The sequence below is a fragment of the Mandrillus leucophaeus genome, unplaced genomic scaffold (assembly GCF_000951045.1).
Source record: "Mandrillus leucophaeus isolate KB7577 unplaced genomic scaffold, Mleu.le_1.0 Scaffold29, whole genome shotgun sequence".
Lineage (NCBI taxonomy): Eukaryota > Metazoa > Chordata > Mammalia > Primates > Cercopithecidae > Mandrillus > Mandrillus leucophaeus.
The window spans coordinates 3,110,267-3,123,221 of record NW_012103031.1 but is presented as its reverse complement, the minus strand read 5'-3'; the positions used below and the strand labels follow the sequence as shown (position 1 = coordinate 3,123,221).

The following is a 12,955-nucleotide window of genomic DNA, read 5'->3' as shown; positions in this document are numbered from 1 at the left end:
AGGCAGACACAACCAGGAACAGCGAAGGGGCTGTTTGTGGTGTCTGGGGGGACAGTGGCAGCGGCTACGGTACCTGAGCGTCTGTCCTTCTTGTGATCTGGTGTTGAGAGCCGATGGGGTGGACAGCAGCTCATCTCTTGGAGGTCCTGCCAAGTAAAGAGGTGGACTTGGCTCTAGAGGACAATGTCCTTGGCTCTGAGGACACTGACTTTAGCACTCACCTCCTCTAGTAATTTCAGGCCACTTGGGCAGTGGGACAGACACAGGGGCACGAAACCATGGGTAGGAGAGGAGGCCAGGATAAGCCCAGTTGGTGTTCACTTTCAAGCTTTACTTCACTAGAGTCAGGGCTCCTGGCGGGGAGAGGAGCATCTCATCTTAAGATATTTGCAGATTTATTCACGGAACTTCCCACACATCTGGATGAGGGTATAAGACTTGCCCCCTGGAGGAAAGAGTTAGATGGATCGCTAAAGCACAAAATGTTCCTGTAAAATTGCTTCCATATTTTATTAGACGCAGATGAGCATGAATTATTGTGAAGCCAGCAGGGGAGTTTGCAAATTTGGTTCTTGCCTTTTTCCATCAACAACCGCCTCCCTCACCTAGATGGTGATGGAAGGACTGATTGAGGGATGCTGGTTTGGGGTGGAACCTTTGAATAAAGAACTCATTCGCTTGTTAATTCATCCAGACATCAGAAGTTTATGGAGCACCTGCTGTATGTCAGGGAATGCAAGCGCAATGACAGCTTGCAGGCATCATTCTTGTTGATCAACTTTCCAGCGACACCACCAAGGTCCTTCTGAGATGTGCCATTTTTGTTTCACGGTTATGTTGGGGATGGCTTTTGGGGGAGGAAGCTTCCTTTTGAGCCTCTCAGAGTGCCACTGTCTTATGTATGCCATAGAAAAGAAGGCACATTTCACCTACCCCTTCATGGTCAGAAATGCAAATTAACATGAAATTCCACTTTCCCACGATCTCCCGATTTGCATCAAGGTGTGAAATTCCTTGGGGGGAAAATGGACACAGTTGTGCAAAATTGGTTTTCTAGCTGAATAGATCTGATTAGTTTCTTACACTCTGTGTGGCTCTGTCAATTCCTTTTTTCTTTTTTTAAAAAATTAATTAATTAATTTATTTATTGAGACAGTCTCCCTCTGATGCCCAGGCTGGAGTGCAGTGGCACGATCTCGGCTCACTGCAACCTCTGCCCCTAGGTTCAAGTGATTCTCCTGCCTCAGCCTCCCGAGTAGCTCGTATTATAGGCATGCGCCACCACGCTCGGCTCATTTTTGTACTTTTAGAAGAGACAGGGTTTTACAATGTTGGCCAGGCTGGTCTTGAACTCCCGACCTCAGAGGATCCACCTGCCTCAGCCTCCCAAAGGGTTGGGATTACAGACGTGAGCTACCATGCCCAGCCAAAATTTTTTAAAAAAATAAAATAAAATAATCACCCAAGATCTGAGCTGTTGTATAATTAAAAATTTATTCTAGAATAAAGAATTTCCCTGGTTTCTGAAAAGGAGTGTCTAAGTTCTTGAAATTTCATGAGTGATAGGCATGTGTGTTATTCACACAGACTGCCCACCCCTGAGTTTACGTTAATGAGGTGACTTGGGATGGGAGCTGGCCATGCCAGGGAGTCCAATCGTGTGATTACAGGGTTGGGGCTTTGAGCCAGGTGACATCAGCCCAGCCTGTGGGGGGTGTTAGGGTGGGAGGCTGGAGACTGAGTTCAGTCACATGGCCAGTGATTCAATGAATAATGTCTATGATGAAACCCCAATAAAAACTCTAGACACTGAGGCTTGGGGGAGCACCCTGGTTGATGAACATAGAGGTGTGCCAGATTCTATGGGGAGAGGACCTAGAAGCCATGCATTTGAGACCCTGCCCTCCCAGGCCTTGCCCTTCATGTCACTTTGTTTGGCTGTCCTGATTTGTACTCTTTGTAATAAAACTGTAATTGTAAGTATAGAACTTACCTGAATTCTGAGTCATTTTAGCAAATTAGTGATCCTGAGGAGGATCATAAAACCTCTCCCCCTCCCAGATTGGTGGCCAGTTGGTCAGAAGTGCATGTGTCTTGGTGACCCCTGAACTGGCCTCTGAAATGAGGGTGGTCTTGCTGGGAACCATGCCCTTAAACCTGTGGAGTTTGATGTTAACTCCAAGTGCCTGACATCAGAATTGCATTGCAGTAATTGCAGAGCCAAGAGAACGCCATGCCATATTTCATTTTGTCAGCCAAGAAATTATCTCTCGAAGGCTTATTTTGTGCCAGGCCTGGTGGTGGGTGCCACAGGTACCACCTAACTGTTGAATGTTATGTTACTGAAGGAATTCATGAGGCTGAAAATAGCACCTGTGTCAAAGGGATGATACTGTGAAAAACGCACCGTGATTGGAATTACTATTTTTGGGAGGATGCACAGATTTGGAGGACCAGATTTTCACATACATTCATTAAACCAAGGAAGTCAAAAAACTTCATGAAGTTAAAGGCTGGAAAGGAATTTTTAGCATTACCTTAAGAGGTGTCCTGTTTCTTAAGAACTTGGAGTCATTTCTTGATGGAGAAAGGATGCCAGTGGCAGACACTGTGGTCCTATCCATAAGCTCTCATTGGGATGTTCCAGTTGTGGTGAGTTTGCTGTGGAAGAAATGTTTGAGACCACTGTTAGCAAGGACTTGAGAAGTGCACAAGGCATAGTGCAACAAGAGCAGGAGGAAGGGCTTGAGGTCTCCTTGATTTCCTTATGTGGATGGGTGGGGCCATGGCAGAGAAGCACTAGTAGATGAATGTCTGTAAGATCCCATATTGGGGATTTTCCTGTCCTGGGGCCAACACCTCCATTTCTCTCTCTCTCTCTATTTTTTTGTTATTTAGTTTTTATTTCACAATTGTAAACTTAACTCTGTAATCCAGCTAGGCATGGAAGGGAACAAGGAAAACGTGGAACCCAAAGGGAACGGCAGCAAGACCACAAAGATTCTAGGATACCACGAGCAAATGGGGTGGAGGGGTGCTCTCCTGAGCTACAGAAGGAATGGTCTGGTGGTGAAGATAAAACACAAGTCAAACTTATTAGAGTTTTCCACAGTCAGCAATGGTGATCTTCTTGCTGGTCTTGCCATTCCTGGACCCAAAGCGCTCCATGGCCTCCACAATCTTCACGCCTTCTTTCACCTTGCCGAAGACCACATGCTTGCTGTCCAACCACTCAGTCTGGGCAGTGCAGATGAAAAACTGGGAACCATTTGTATTGAGTCCAACATTTGCCATGGACAAGATGCCAGGACCTGTATGCTTTAGGATGAAGTTTTCATCTTCAAATTTTTCCCTGTAGATGGACTTGCCACCAGTGTCATTAAGGCGTGTGAAGTCACTGCCCTGACACATAAACCCTGCAATAGTGCTGTGAAAGCAGGAACCCTTATAACCAAATCCTTTCTCTCCAGTGCTCAGAGCATGAAAGTTTTCTGCTGTCTTTGGAAACTTGTCTGCAAACAGCTTGAAGGGGACGTGGCCCAAGGGCTCGCCATTAACAGCAATGTTGAAGAACACGGTGGGGTTGACAGTGGCTGATAGTACAGAGCTCCTGGTGGCGGTGGTGTCTGCAAAGCCTCTCTCTCTCTTTTCTAAGAGATAGGGTCTCACTCTGTCACCCAGGCTGCAGTTCAGTGGCACAATCGTAGCTCATTGCAGCAGCCTCGAACTCCTGGCCCCAAGCAATCCTCCTGCTTCAACCTCCTGAGTAGCTGGGACTAGAGCTGTGTGCCTCCATGCTTGGTTAATTTATTATTATTATTATTTTGTAGAAATGGGATCTGGCTTTGTTGCCCAGACTGTTCTCAAACTCCTGGTCTCAAGCAAGGATCCTCCCACCTGGGTCTCCCAAAGTGTTGGGATTACAGGCATGAGCCACCGTGTCTAGCCAATGCCTCCATTTCTGAGGTGAATAGTCTCACCGCCCAGAGGAGCATCTGGCTGGCCTTCATTTGTTAAAGAGAATCTCAATAGAAGGGGACCCACCCATTGGAAGTGGTTAAACTAAGTCTGGAGGCCCACCCATTTGTAGTGGTTGAGCTAAGTCTGGACATTCAGTCATGGTGGGCCAGGGGCTTGTTAGAACTCCTTGGAAGCAAGAATGGCTGAGTAAACCTGGATTTTGTTGCAAAATGGAGTTGGTCCTGGATTCTCACTTTTAGAGTCACCAGTTGGGGGACCCTTCCAGCAGCCCCCAGGATCAATGACTGAAATGGAGTGGGCAGGCCTGGGGAGCCGGGAATGATGCAGGTGTATCCGAGTTCTGAAGGCAACCTCTACAAGCCAGTGCCAGTGGGTAGAGGCAGACAGACATCCTTCCAGAGCCTGTTGGGGCTAGAGGGAGTCACCATGTCCCCAGAATGCTACCAGGGTAGAAGGGGCATCAGAAGACGCATCACTGGATGGCCTGTTCTCCCATCCTCTGGCGTTTCACAAACTCACCATGAATGGGACAGATTTCACGACCACTCAGGGGCTTTTCAGAAATCTGGGAGTGGGGATGACCCTGTACCTTTTTCAGGTCTGGAAGCAAGAAATATCCCATGGCTGATAGCTCCCACCAGGGAAAGGACAGCTGTATGCAGCATCTCCCTTCTTACCCGGGCACAGATACCGGGGACTGGAGAAGGAGTGTTGACACCAAGGGACTGGCTATACTGAGATGCCAAACTCCCCACCTTCTGGGAAGAAATGCGTATAATGGATACAGGTATGTTTGAAAATGTGCACATAATGGGTACATATGTGTTTGAATGTATGCGTTGTGTGTATGTGTGTGTGCATTTGTGTGAGTCTGTGTGAGTGCATGAGCGAAAGTGTGTGATATATGAAGCCAGCCCGATGGGGTTTGGTGGCATTGCTAGAAGCCCCTGAGAGGAAGGGAAAATGTGCCTGTTTGTGTGCGTGTCTGTGTGTGAGTAGGGTATGTGTGTCTATGTCAGTGTAAGGATACATAACTGTGAGTGTGTGTCTTAGTCCAAGGAGGCTGCTATAATGGAATGCACACATTCAAACCACACATAATCTATCTGGCGGTTCTCATGCACCAGTCCTTGCAATGAACAGCATATATGTTTGAATATGTGCACATAATGGGTACATGCATGTTTGAATTCATGCATATAATGGATACATGTATGTTTGAATATGTGCACATAATGGGCACACATATGTTTGAATGTGTGCATTGTGTATATGTGTGTGTGCATTTGTGTGAGTCTGTGTAAGTGCCTGAGTGAATGTGTGGGATATATAAATATATGTGTATGTGAGCTTCGAGTGTGTGCATTTGTAAGTGTGTGTGTATGTTTGAGTGTATGTTTGAACGTGTGAGGTGTTGTGCATGGATTGAGAGCATGCGTGAGATCCTGATTTACTATTTTTTAAGAAAGAGCTAATTCTCAAGAATAAGAACAATAGAAGGAGGACATATTAGAGGACAGTCACAGGGCAGAAATTCAGAAATCCAGAGTGGATTGAGGGGCTCAGAGAGGAGGAGGGAGAAATAAACGGTAGCCAGGGTGCTGTGTGAATCAGCTGTAGAGCTATTTTAGTACATGCTAGTAGTGGGAAACTTTGGAGAGAGAAAGAGATGTCCAGTGAGGATTTTCAGAAAATTTTCATGAAAGAATTTATCTAAAGCCCCTGGGCCTCCCTTTTGACGAACCTGATATGAAAGATTTACATGAGTATACATTGCAAGGACTGGCTCATGAGAACAGCCAAATATATTCAGGTTACGCAAGGGAATGAAGGCCTAGCGGCCATTTCTCCGGGACATCCTACTGTGTAAATTCCAAAGGACACCCAGAGAAGCTGGATATAGATTTGTAAAAAGATAAAGTTTTGAATGTCCATCAGGATACGACGAGTTTCTGAGAAAGAAGCCCAAGGGGGTGGAACACCTGTTCCCCTATGACCATTGGCCCGATACCTCCCCAGGGTGCATGGCGGTGCATAGGAATGACATTTGATAGGAACCGCAAAGACACAGCCACATTCATCAAAATATGTTCAGCTGTTTGCATTCACTCTGGCTCAGACATTAGAGGAGATTTCCTGGCGTATGTGACTGAAAGGCCAGAGGCAGGGGGTGGGTGCCAGCATGGGTTTCATTTAGAGTCCGGTGTCATGAAGGTTTCTTCCTATCTCTGCTTTGCTTTCTGTGATGAAAGCTTTATCCCCAGGATGGCTCCTCTTCCTGGGTCTACATCATCTGTGTCACCACAGCTTCATTCCACACCATCTGGATAAACAGGGAGACACTCTGGCCCAAGATGTCAAGGCTGAGTCCCAAGATCCACCTGGCAGATGGTAATGATCATGGATGGGGAACAGGCTCTGCTGAAGGGCTGATGTCAACTGGGCCACCTACTGAGCCAGCCTATTGTGGGCTGAATTGTGTCCCTCTGTCCCTATATTCATTCATTGAAGTTGTCACCCCCCAGTGACTACATTTAAAGACGTGTTTAAGTTAAAATGAGATCATTAGTGTGGGCACTAACCCAATATAAATTGGTCCTTATAAGAGGAGGAGATTAGGACATAGATGTACAGAGGGATGACCATGTGAATAGCCAGCAAGAAGACGGCCGTCTGCAAACCAAGGAGAGAGGCCTCAGGAGGAACCAACCTGCTGAGACCTTGGACTTCCAGCCTCCAGGACTGTAAGACAGTAAGTTTCTGGGGCTGAGTGGGGAGCCAGTGGATCCTGCCTCACATGTCCATTGGCTGGAAGAGGAGGGAGGCAAGAAGGACTGTCTTTTCTGCCTGATTCCTGAGGTCTCTGCCTAGAGGAGAACAGGTGCAGCAGTCTCTGGACTCCTGGTAGTACCAGCCCTTGCCAGTCTCACAATCACAGTGGTTACTCGCTGGCCGTAACAAGAATGGAGAAGGAAAGAGAGCTGGGTGGTCACCCCCACAGCAGTATCTCCTGGAGAGGCAGAAGTTCCTATTTTAGGAACCAAGGCAGGAGCTTGACTTCCTTCTCAGGGGAGTGGCCAGGGCTGGGCTTCCTTTGGAGACCAGCAAGGTTCAGACACCTGCTGAGTTTGGATCTGTGGCCTTTGGGTTCTAGAGGACTCAGCCCCAACAGCAGCAGGGTTTTTTGTTTTTGTTTTTGTTTTTTTTTTGAGACGGAGTTTCACTCTGTCACCCAGGCTGGAGCTCAGCAGCACGATCTCAGCTCACTGCAACCTCCACCTCCCGAGTTCAGGCGATTCTCCTGCCCCAGCCTCCTAAGTAGCTGGGATTACAGGTGCCCGCCAACATGCCCAACTAATTTTTGTATTTTTAGTAGAGATGGGGTTTCAGCATGTTGGCCAGGCTGATCTCAAACTCCTGACCTCAAGTGATCCACCTGCCTTGGCCTCCCAAAGTGCTGGGATTACAGGCATGAGCCACCGCACCCGGCCTAAGGCTGGCTTCTTTTCCTGGCTCTGCCCCCACTAAACACCACAGGGGACTCCTGCTCCTGGAATGATCAGAGCCTCCTTGGGGCCAGTTGCCCCTCTGCAGCCACAGATGCTGAGCTGGGACTCAGAGAAGGACATCAGTGATAGCTAGCTTCTTCCCAAGAAGGCCCTGGTGCAGGGCGATGGTGGAGATGCCCCTGAATTTCTGAGCTGTGGGCGGAAGGGTTGGGGGTGCAGAATGAATGGGGGGTGGGACCCAGTGTATATAAAGGGTCAGCCTGAATTTTGAATCGCAAGCTTGGAGGATACAGATCATCTGTTTCTGCAGCCTGACATCTGAAGCCCTGTCCTACACATTCCCAAAGCTCCTCCTTAAGCATCTTGGTGGGCAGTGGGGACACCTCCCACTCTAGGAACTGAAAACACAAGGTCTTCCATTCCCAGCATGCCTTGCAGCCTGAGCATTTGACCTGAGCTCAGCCAATCAGAGATGTCTGCTATTCCTGGGCACTCCTTCTGGTGGTGGTGGTCACATGGACCCTGTTGTCTCAGGGCAGCCATGCCTTCCCCAAATGCAAGTGTGTGGACCCCCAGTACCCTGCCCATCAATTCCCTTCTATCTAATTAACGATCCATCTCTGTTGCTTGCAACTCATAAGCTGGCTGACATGAAAGGGAACGCAGCCCACCAAAGTCAGCCTGGGGATGTGGAAGGGGGTCCAGGGAGCAGGGCTGGACACCCCAGGACAGGGCAGCCAGGGTGGAATCCTGGGTCAAATGTAGGGGTCCCCGGAAGTGAGGGAGGACAATGATGGATCTGCTGCACAGCCCGGTGAAAGCAAAACTGTCAGTCTCCAATACCATCCTGCCCCAACTATCCAACAGGCTGTGTGACCTTGGGCCACCGCCTCCCCTCACTGAGCCTGGCTCCTCCTGTATGGACTGGGGGCTAGCGTTGGTAACCTCTGGGGAGCCCCCTCCTCACCTTTGACTCTCTGTTTCTGCATTTGGGCTGTACTGTGGTGGCTGGCGGCTCTGGGTGCTATCTGCCTATCAGTCCAAAGCCACGGGAAGCAGGCCAGGCCTTGGCCCACCTGGGGAGCGCAGCAAGTTTTATTTTATTTTCTCTTTCCAGGCTTTGGCGAAAGGCTGTCCCCGATGGGGGGACAGCTTGGGGGGTTCCGGAGGCAGGAGGGAGATGAGCTCCAGATTGCAGATCTTCAGGCAATCTGAGGAAAAGTAGGAGAATTTAAAGACTCATGGGACAACCTCCCAGGGAGTCCCCAAGGCCAGCGTAGGACAGAACCAGGGATGGAGGCCCAGCCCAGGCTGGGGGACCAGCTACCCCTGGCAGGTATAAATAATGAAACGCTGCAGCTACTGACAGAACCACACCATTGGAAGGGTGCTTGTGAATTCTCTTTGATTTCTCCTCTGCACCTGTGGAGTGCCTGCCACGTGTGTCCCCATCTGCCAGGGAAGCTGAGAGGCCTGGCTGGGTGCTTCGGGTTTGAGCGAGGACAGCAGCTTGGTTCTGGGTTAAGCAGATTGCATGAGAGGTAGCCAAGCATTCAGGCTTCTGCTGGACCCCCCACTGTGTTCCCCAGCCAGTCAGGGCTACCGGGGACCCCTCTGCCCACACTGGCCACTGGGCTAAGATGGGCTTCTGCCGGGGAGTCATTCATGAAGGTGTGTAACACAAAAGGCCCAGTCAGGAAGAGAGAAACCACTCTGAGTATTTCAGAGTGAACTTGTTGGTTACCCAGGAATAGGAGGGAGTTAAGAAACAAAAAGAGTAAAATGAGGCAAGCCAGAGATTAGCAATGCAGGAAGCCGCAACCAGCCCTAGGGTTGGTAAGACCCAGGGAGAAGTGGATTTCCTGGAGCCAAGGATCTGGGCCATGGGGTTGGGGGCGGAGCCGTGGCAGGGGCTGACCAATAGGGAGCTGGGACCACGGAGGGAGGGATTGTGACCCTCTAGGAACCACGGCCAGAGGCTTTACCCAGAGGGAGAGAGAGCAGGAGAAATTCCCTGGTTTCTCCCTTTACCCCATCTTCTAGTCTTTTCTTTAAAACTGTAGTAAAAGACACATAACAGGAAGTTTATCATCTGCACCATTAAAAATATATATAATAAATATTTATATTATTTATTTATTTATTTTAAGGCAGAGTCTCACTCTGTTGCCCAGGCTGGAGTGCAGTGGTGCAGTCATAGCTCACTGCAGCTTCCAATTCCTGAGCTCAAGCGATTCTCCCACCTCATCCTCCTGAGTAGGTGGGACTAGAGGCACGTGCCACCATGCCTGGCTAATTTTTAAATGATATGTAGAGATGGAGTCTTGCTATGTTGCCTAGGCTGATCTTGAATTGTCCTCAAGCGATCCTCCGGCCTTGGCCTCCCAAAATGCTGGGATTACAGGTGTGAGCCACTGCACCTGGCTGGCGCCACTTTTAAGTGTACACTTCAGTCGCGTTAAACATATTCGCATTGTTGTGCAACCATCACCACCGTCCATCTCCAGAACTTCGTCATCTGGCCACACTGAAACTTTGTCCCCATTAAACAGCAACTCCCCATTCTCCTCCCCCAGACCCTGGCAACCACCATTCAACTTTCTGTCTCTATGAGTCTGACTGCTCTAGATACCTCATATAAATTGAACTATACAGGCTGGGGGCAGTGGCTCACGCCTGTAATCCCAGCACTTTGGGAGGTCGAGGTGGGTGGATCACCTGAGGTCGGGCGTTTGAGACCTGCCTGACCAACATGGCAAAACCCCATCTCAACTGAAAATACAAAAATTAGCCAGACATGGTGGCGTGGACGTGTAATCGCAGCTACTCGGGAGGCTGAGATGGGAGAATTGCTTGAACCCAGGAGGCTAAGGTTGCAGTGAGCTGAGATCATGCCTCCGCACTCCAGCCTGGGCAACAGAGCGAGACTCTGTCTCAAAATAAATAAATGAATAAATAAACAAATAGAACTATACAGTATTTTTTTGTGTGCAATTCAGCTATTTCATTTAGCATAATGTCCTCAAGGTTCATCCATATTGTAGCATGTGTCAGGATGTCCTTCCTTCCTTTTCTTTTTGTCTTAGAGATGAGGTCTTGCTCTGTTGCCCCGATTGGAGCACAGTGGCATAGTCATAACTCACTGAAGCCTTGAACCCGTGGGCTGTAGGGGTCCTCCTACCTCAGCCTCCTGTGTAGCTGGGATTGCAGGTGAGTACCACCATGTCCAGCTTCCTTCCTTTTTAAGGCTAAATCATCTTCCATTGTATGGGTGAGACCTCATTCATTCATTCATTCATTCATTCATCAATGGACACATGACTGCTTCTACCTTTACATTATTTACAACAGCCACTTGGCTATTGTAAATAATGCCGATACACATGTGGTGTACAAATATCTCTTTGAGACCCTGCTTGCATTCTTTTGGTTATATACCCAGAAGAGGAATTGCTGGATTATATGGTAATTCTGCTTTAATTTATTGAGGAAGCGCCATACTATTTTCCAAAGCAGCTGCACCATTTTGCACTCCCACTAGCAGCGCACAAGGCTTCCAGTGTTTTGTTTGCTTGTTTGTTTAGAGACACAATCTCACTCTATTGCCCAGGCTGGAGTGCAGTGGTGTGATCTTGGCTCACTGCAACCTCTGCTTCCCAGATTCAAGTGATTCTTGTGCCTCAGCCTCCTGAATATCTGGGATTACAGGTGCACGCCACCACTCCTGGCTAATTTTTATATTTTTAGTAGACGGGTTTTCCCCATGTTGGTCAGGGTGGTCTCGAACTCCTGGCCTCAAGTGACCACCCCACCTTGGCCTCCGAAAGTGTTGGGATTACAGGTGTGAGCCACTGCACCAGGCCATCTTTTATTTTTTTGTTTTCTTAGTAAACTTGCTTTCAGTTTACAGACTCGCCCTGAACTCTTTCTCATGCGAGATCTAAGAACCCTCTCCTCTTGGGGTCTGGATTGGGGCCCCTTTCCTGTAACAGGATGGTAAGGCCGGGCTGAGAAGGCAGCACTGCAAGGAGCTGGTCTGCCTAAGAATAAGGCCAGCAGAGGGAAAATAAAGTCCAGGATTGCAGATGCCGGGAGTCTTGACAACTTTGTTTCTGTGCCTGGATACAGCTATGCCTAAAGCCACCTCTCACTTGTGAGCATTCACAAGTTCCCTCTTTTTTCAGGGCCTGGTTGGGTTGGGATTTCTGTCACTTGCCACTAGAGGTCATGACTGATGCATGTGCCTCGGGGCCCAAGCCCTGGCCTTTGCGCGCCTTCTTGATTCTGTATTCCTTGTGCTGCGGTTCGGGAAGTCTGGTCTTCCAGACAGGTGGTCCCTCTGAATACGCCTCAGTACTTCCTTGGTTTGCACAGAGACAGGCAGATCAGAAGTTGGTGGGAGGCCAGCTGAGAGTTTTTGAGTTGGGAGGCTGCACCTTTGCTGATTCTCAGACTTGGTGACATATCCATGGTATCCTGGATGGTGAGTGGTGGAACTGGGTCTGAGTCAGGCTGTGGGAACACTTGGCTGATTTGCCCACACTTGGGAGCCTGGTGAAGGTAGGTGCGGGGTGGGGGGGGCATCCTTGTTAGACCAGGATGACAGAGCTGTTCCTGTTTTATTTATTATTGCTATTGTTATTATAAATTTATTTAAAAGACGGGGTCTCACTAAGTCACCCAGCCTGGAGTAGAGTGGCACAATTGTGGCTCACTGTAGCCTTCAACTCCTAGGCTCAGGTAATCCTCCTGCCTCAGCCTCCAAGTGGCTAGGACCACTTTTGCACACCACTATGTCTGGCTAGTTTTTCAACTTTTTGTAGAGATAGTCTCACTTTGTTGCCCAGGCTAGTCTCGAACTCCTGGGCTCAAGCAATCCTACCACTTCAGCCTCTCAAAGCCCTGGGATTACAAGCATGAGCCACTGGGCCCGGCTGTTCCTGTTTCTAACATGGCCATAGAGCTGAAAGAATCTTCTCTTTGTTTGGTGACAGAGTGGAGTGCTGGCCCTCGGAGGTCTAAGTGACCCTGCTTTTGCCGAGACAGGCTCATCTCCTCCCCAGGCACTCAGGAGGGCCGCTACAGGGCACTCAAGGCTTTGTGCTTCAAGGACAGAGCTGGAATGAAGCCCTAGCGGCCCAGCGCCTCATCAACCCCACTGTCATTCCTCGTCCTCCCCGAGCACTTTGCACATTCAAAAGCTATTTCAGAAATAGCAGCACATCTGATTCTCTTTAATGCACTTCCAGGCAGCACAGATGTGCATCAATGGATGAATGTTCCCTGAACCAAAGTGCTTCCGTGGGCCTCATGGTCCCCTCCCTCGGCACCCACTCCCAGGCCAAGAGCGTCCTGTGAATCATGCATTTGTTCCTGTGATTGCTGTTCACAGAGTGGCAACTCTTGCAAAGGGAGGGGTACAAAGTGAATGTTTAGACGCTGTAGGAGTCGAAGGGTCAGGGACT

At 49.0% G+C, this 12,955-nt stretch overlaps 1 pseudogene; it reads right to left on the bottom strand.

Annotated features, from left to right (window-relative positions):
* Positions 1-3,096: 3,096 nt before the first annotated feature.
* Positions 3,097-4,603, bottom strand: LOC105543762 (annotated as a pseudogene).
* Positions 4,604-12,955: the final 8,352 nt, after the last annotated feature.